This window comes from Symphalangus syndactylus, chromosome 10, assembly GCF_028878055.3.
Source record: "Symphalangus syndactylus isolate Jambi chromosome 10, NHGRI_mSymSyn1-v2.1_pri, whole genome shotgun sequence".
NCBI lineage: Eukaryota > Metazoa > Chordata > Mammalia > Primates > Hylobatidae > Symphalangus > Symphalangus syndactylus.
The window spans coordinates 117,000,502-117,006,501 of record NC_072432.2 but is presented as its reverse complement, the minus strand read 5'-3'; positions in this window follow the sequence as shown (position 1 = coordinate 117,006,501).

The following is a 6,000-nucleotide window of genomic DNA, read 5'->3' as shown; positions in this document are numbered from 1 at the left end:
GAAGACATACTTTAATGCAAGACAGCAGAAACAGACTAGAATGAGACTAGATGTTGAGAAAAAACTTGTCTTTAATAGACATCCACAGAAAGAAATTTAGCTTTCTGAACCAGAAAAGAAATTCTTTCTGCAGAAGGAAATTCAGTTTATCTGAAACCCCTAGCACACACTAGGATCTAAAAACCCTCATCACACAAAATTAAGACATTGCAGTGGTAGAAAAGACACTCTGCTAAGAAACACGTCAACCTGTGCTAAGTGGTGAATATCATAATGAAAGGCTGGTGTGGGAATGTTGTATGTATCACGTCCCTCAGAGGGCTTGTAAAAATTTACATCACCCTGATGCAAGAGACAAGCATCTGCCTCAAGTAAACTTGTAGAAAAGAGGTGAGCTATAAAATTTTGACAGTAAAAACTTTGGGGAAGCAGAACAACATTTTAGTATAGAACAAGTTGAAAGAAAATGACAAAGTGAGGGGGGTGGTGATATTTCATCATCTCTGGCAAAATGCTGAGGCACAGAAACATGGAGAAGAGGTGACTATAAAAAGATAATGCATTAAAGAAAAGGGAGAAAGGGAGGAAATAAGAGAAAATAAAACTTCGGGTTTTTAATTTTTATAAAAAGCTAAAATGTATTGTAAAAATATTTGGTTTTCTTGACAGAGAAAAATAACTCTAAATTTGTATAGCTGGTAAGTCTATTTATAAGAAGAAATACCTAGGAAATACAGTACTTGAAGCACTTTGAAAAAAATTAGGTTATATGTAGGATATTATTAAGAGAAATGAGTTTGTCCCCTTTATCCAAGACTTCTTTCCCATAATTTTCTTTCTTTGGCCCTTTCTTTGGGTGGTAGGGAAGAAGTTCTTTCCATTTTAAAACATGTTCTGAACTTCCCCATCTTAAAAACACTTTTTAAAAGGCATATTTTAATGCTTTCTTCTCTCTTCCTCTATTCTATCTCATCTTTCACTCTCCCATAGTAGCCAAAATCTTTGCACACATGGTGTTCATTTAGTACCTTTATGTTCTATAAAAGTCCTCCCTCTTTCTGTCCCCTACATCTTAATTCCAGCAGTCTAGCTCTTAGCTCCCTACTTTACAGAAATGTATTGTATTTCCATGGTATAACATAGCCTGCTTTCTGTGACAGCCACACCCATTTCTGAAACTTCATCCTCTTAATTTATCTACCACATTTTAAACTACTGGAAACCCCGATCCTTCTTAACTGCACCCCGACTTCATCTCACATTCTTTCCCTTCTCCTTTGTTGTGTCTTCCCCCAGTCCAGCCCCAGAATGTCAATGTTGTCTACGCACAATTACCCCTACAGGACAGCAAAGCAATCCCTTTGAGCCTTTGGAGACATATTTCCATTGTTTCTGATCCAGACAAAACATTTAAGGGTATGGCTCTTGGCCAACATCTAGAGAATCCCTTATATCTTCACATTGCTTTTGTTTCTGTTTTTGTTTTTTCATTTTGCTAGGATATAGACCAGAAAAACCCAGAAGATATCACTTACTCTGATTATTTTGATCAGCCCTGATTATTTTTTAGTTCAACTTTGTCTCCAAAAAATGGTGTGGTTTCATAGATGGTATAGCAGATGGCTAAGAGGGAGGCATGGGACTGGGCTTTGTTTATTGTCCCATATTCTCCTTTCCCAGATTTTTGGAAACAAACAAGCCCTAAGTTCTACTCACCATCATCTATAACAAATGATAGACTTCTGAAAAAACATAAAACAAAACAAACAAGCATACAAAAAGTTTTGACGGTGAATGCCTCTGAAGAAGAGAATTGGGTAGCTGGGCGAAAGAGGTGAGAAAGAGATTTGCTTTTCACTAAAGCTGTTCTGCCTTTTGACTCACGTGCTGTGGCCATATACTATATATTAAAACAGTAATTTGTAAATCAGAAATGCATGAAATACTTTTTGTAGACCCTGATGATGTAAAGAAATAGAAACATGTTTCCTGCTCTCAAGGAGCTTATAATATCATTAGAAAGCCATAACGTGATTTTAAAAGGAAATTATAATAGTTTATACTTGTCTCTCCGCAAACTTGCTGCCTCATATGGGCCAAGTTATTTAACTACTTTGACTTCAATTTCCTTATTTGTGGAATGGGAAGATTGAATAAAATCACCACCTATTTCATTTATTTAATCATTTATTCATTCATTTAAATTTTCTATTCAATAATTTTTATTGAGGACTGAGGATTGTATTAGTTGATGTTTGCTGTATAGCCCCCACAAAACTTAGTAGCTTAAAACATGAACCATTTATGCCAGGCGTGGCGGCTCACACCTGTAATCCCAGCACTTTGGGAGGACAAGGCAGGTGGATCACAAGGTCAGGGTTCAAGACTAGCCAGACCAACATGGTGAAACCCCGTTTCTACTAAAAATACAAAAAAAAAAAAAAATTAGCTGGGTGTGGTGGTGGACACCTCTAATCCCAGCTACTCAGGAGGCTGAGGCAGGAGAACTGCTTGAACTCGGGAGGCAGAGGTTGCAGTGAGCCGAGATCGCGCCACTGCACTCCAGCCTGGGTGACAGAGTGAGACTCTGTCTCAAAATAAATAAATAAATAAATAAATAAATAAATAAATAAACCATTTATTTAGCTCAAAATTTGACAGAGTAGCAAGTTGGGCTGGGCTCAGCTGGGTGATTCTTCTGCTAGTCTCAGTTGGACTCATATGGCTAAAGTGAGCTGTCAGTCAGCTAGGGTAGCTTTGCTTCTGGGGCTTGACTAGCTATTGGCTGGGGCAACAGAGGCAACTGCACCACCTGACTCTCATGTGGTCAGCTAGCCTGGGTTTATTCACATAGCAGGCTTGGAAAGCAGCAAGACAGCAAAGTCTCAATAAAAAAGCACTTTTCAAGTCCTTACTAGAGTCACATTAATTAATGCCCCAATGGCAAAATCAAGTACACCCCAGACTCAAGGCACGGAGAAAGATACTCCAAATGTGATGAGAGGAGCTATGAAGTAAATTGCAAGAGGGTATGGACGACAGAGGAGAATAATTTAAGGTCATTTTTGCAATTATCACAAGCATTGTGTGCTCCAAGTCTTGACCTGCATGTAGCTTACATTGTATGCTTTCTGCTGCTGAGTTTCCACTGCCAGGAAATGATCATTATGAAAACCTGGGGTGAAATGGAACACAGGGAAATTATTGGAAGGGGAGTGATTAGGTTGACAGAACTACTAAGTTTAAGCAAACAAAACTTTCTTGAGATAGGCCATTCTGACTGGACTTTCCAGAATGTTTATTTGTTTTTTTGTTAAGTTTTTACATAAAGAAATCTATCTGCAAACACAAATGACAGCATTACTATGTTTGGACCCTTCAAGAGTTGAAGGAAGCATGACTATTAACAGATTTCCCTTACTGGGGCTCATGGATTTTGTTTGTTTGTGTGTTTTTAACTATAGCTTGTGGGGCAATAAGCTATATGTCTCCCTGACCACTGAGAATAGCAGGAATCAATAACTAACAATGAGTCCTAAACACATACACCTTTCCTTCTCCTGTGCCAGATATTGCAGGGATGTATTGAGGCAAAATACTGTTCCTTCCATCTGAAAGCTTGGCATGCAATTAGAAAAAAAAGTAACATATCCAAAGAAAGATAACTAACAATACCAGGTAGCAAACTAAATGATGATGAAGATGTTGAATCCACAATTCCCTCCAAGTATACAGTTTTTCCAGGTGTTCCAGCTGTTCTTACACTATCTATTCCACATTTCCTGCTGTGTCAAGGGTCCCCTAGTAAATTACCCTGTGGAGAGGAAATGTTACTCAGCCTGACATGACTGTGCTCCATCACACTCTCTCACACACCTGCTCGCAACCTCACATCCCTCACACACCTGTCATCACCGACAAGACATCCCCTCCTCTCTCCTGTGCATCAGCCTATAAATTTACATCCTCATTTTTCCATTTAGATGAGACATTTTCTCCCAAACACACAGACCAAAATGAGAAGAAAATGTCGCTTTAAAAAATAGTGAAAAATATGCAGTAGCAAATATTCCTTCCCTATAGCAGCTCTAAAGAGAAACTAAAGTCCATTTAGATAATGATCCAAAGGGCAGAAGGCTGAGGCAGGTGGATCACCTGAGGTCAGGAGTTCAAGACCAGCCCGACCAACATGGAGAAACCCCATCTCTACTAAAAATACAAAAATTAGCCAGGCGTGGTGGTGCTTGCCTGTAATCCCAGCTACTCGGGAGGCTGAGGCAGGAGAATTGCTTGAACATGGGAGGCAGAGGTTGTGGTGAGCCGAGATCGTGCCATTGCACTCCAGCCTGGGCAACAAGAGCAAAAATCCATCTCAAAAAAGAAAGAAAGAAAGAAGAAAGAAAGAAAGAAAGAAAGAAAGAAAGAAAGAAAGAAAGAAAGAAAGAAAGAAAGAAAGAAAAGGGAAGCTTGCCTATTAGAGAGAGCACTTTCCCAGGACTCAGAGGCCCTGAGTCCTGAAGATGATATTGATGCTTCTCATTGTATAAAATGGAGTGTGATCATTGCAAGTTTGAGTTTTCTTATCTTTCAAAGAAAGTTGGCCGGGCATGGTGGCTCACGCCTGTAATCCCAGCACTTTGGGAGGCCGAGGCAGGCAGATCACTTGAAGTCAGGAGTTCAAGACCAGCCTGGTCAACATGGTGAAACCCCATCTCTACTAAAAGAACAAAAATTAGCCAGGGATGGTGGCGGGTGCCTGTAATCCCAACTACACAGGAGGCTGAGGCAGGAGAATCGCTTGAACCCAGAAGGCAAAGGTTGCAGTGAGCCGAGATCACACCACTGCACTCCAGCCTGGGCAACAGAATGGGACTCCATCTCAAAAAAAAAAAAAGAAAGAAAAAAACTAATGAATATTATATTTCCCTCATCTACCTCACAGAGTTGTTATAATTTTCCAATGTGATAAGTATATAAAATCATTCTATAAAATGTAAACTACCACATTAGTGGGTTAACAACTCTATCTAAAATCAGGAGTAGTACTCAAAATTTATTTACATAAATGTCGTCTTTGAGAATGTCCTCAAAGAGGACATCCAATCAGTTGAATAAACACCAACCAGCAGCACTGGGGCTTACCCACAGACTCTCCACCTGTCTCTGCAGATCTTCATTCAATATAGTAGGAGAAGTGGTGTAACCAGCAAAATACCAAAATAGGTACATGGGCAAAACCATTGTGAGTCCTGCCCAAGCTCAAAAATAAATACTTGTTATGGCATGCATAGATTCCTAATGCCAATATAATTTTTAAGAACTTTGAAACCCATCCCAGCACTTTGAGAGACCAAGGCAGGAGGATCACTAAGGCCAGGAATTCAAGGCTGCAGTGAGCTATAATCATGACACTACACTGCAGCCTGAGCAACAGAGCAATACCTTGTCTCTAAAACAATAATAATAAAATATCAATTTTTAAAAAAGACTTTGAAACCCCAAATTTAAAGAAAGCATGACCATAATAAAAAATTAATAAAACGAATGTGTGATCTTAATAGTCACATTTCCAAACACTTTTAAGTATCATAGACTTCGGTATACTTTCACCTATATACCAGCTAAATATCAAAGGTCTACCAACTCATATGCAAGTGCCTTGCCTTTGCTGGTGCCAAATGAAGTTTTGTTCCCTTGAAGCTAATGATTAAAAAGGTTTTAGAAAAGATACCCCCCACACCAGAAGATACCATCTTTTTAAACGTTATTATAAATCAGATGTATGGCATTCTGCCCCAGTGAACTTCAGAGTAACTAACATGTGAGATGTTCTTACAGGAAATAGAAAATGTCTGAATTTAGGGCCCTGTAAAGGCCTAAAAGCCCCACTGCTAGAGCTGATTTATATCTATGTATGTCTGGCAAACTGATGTGCTAGACTTGCCAAATGTCCATTTGAATGAAGGACGAAGAAACCTCACAGGGGAGAATTCATTCCAA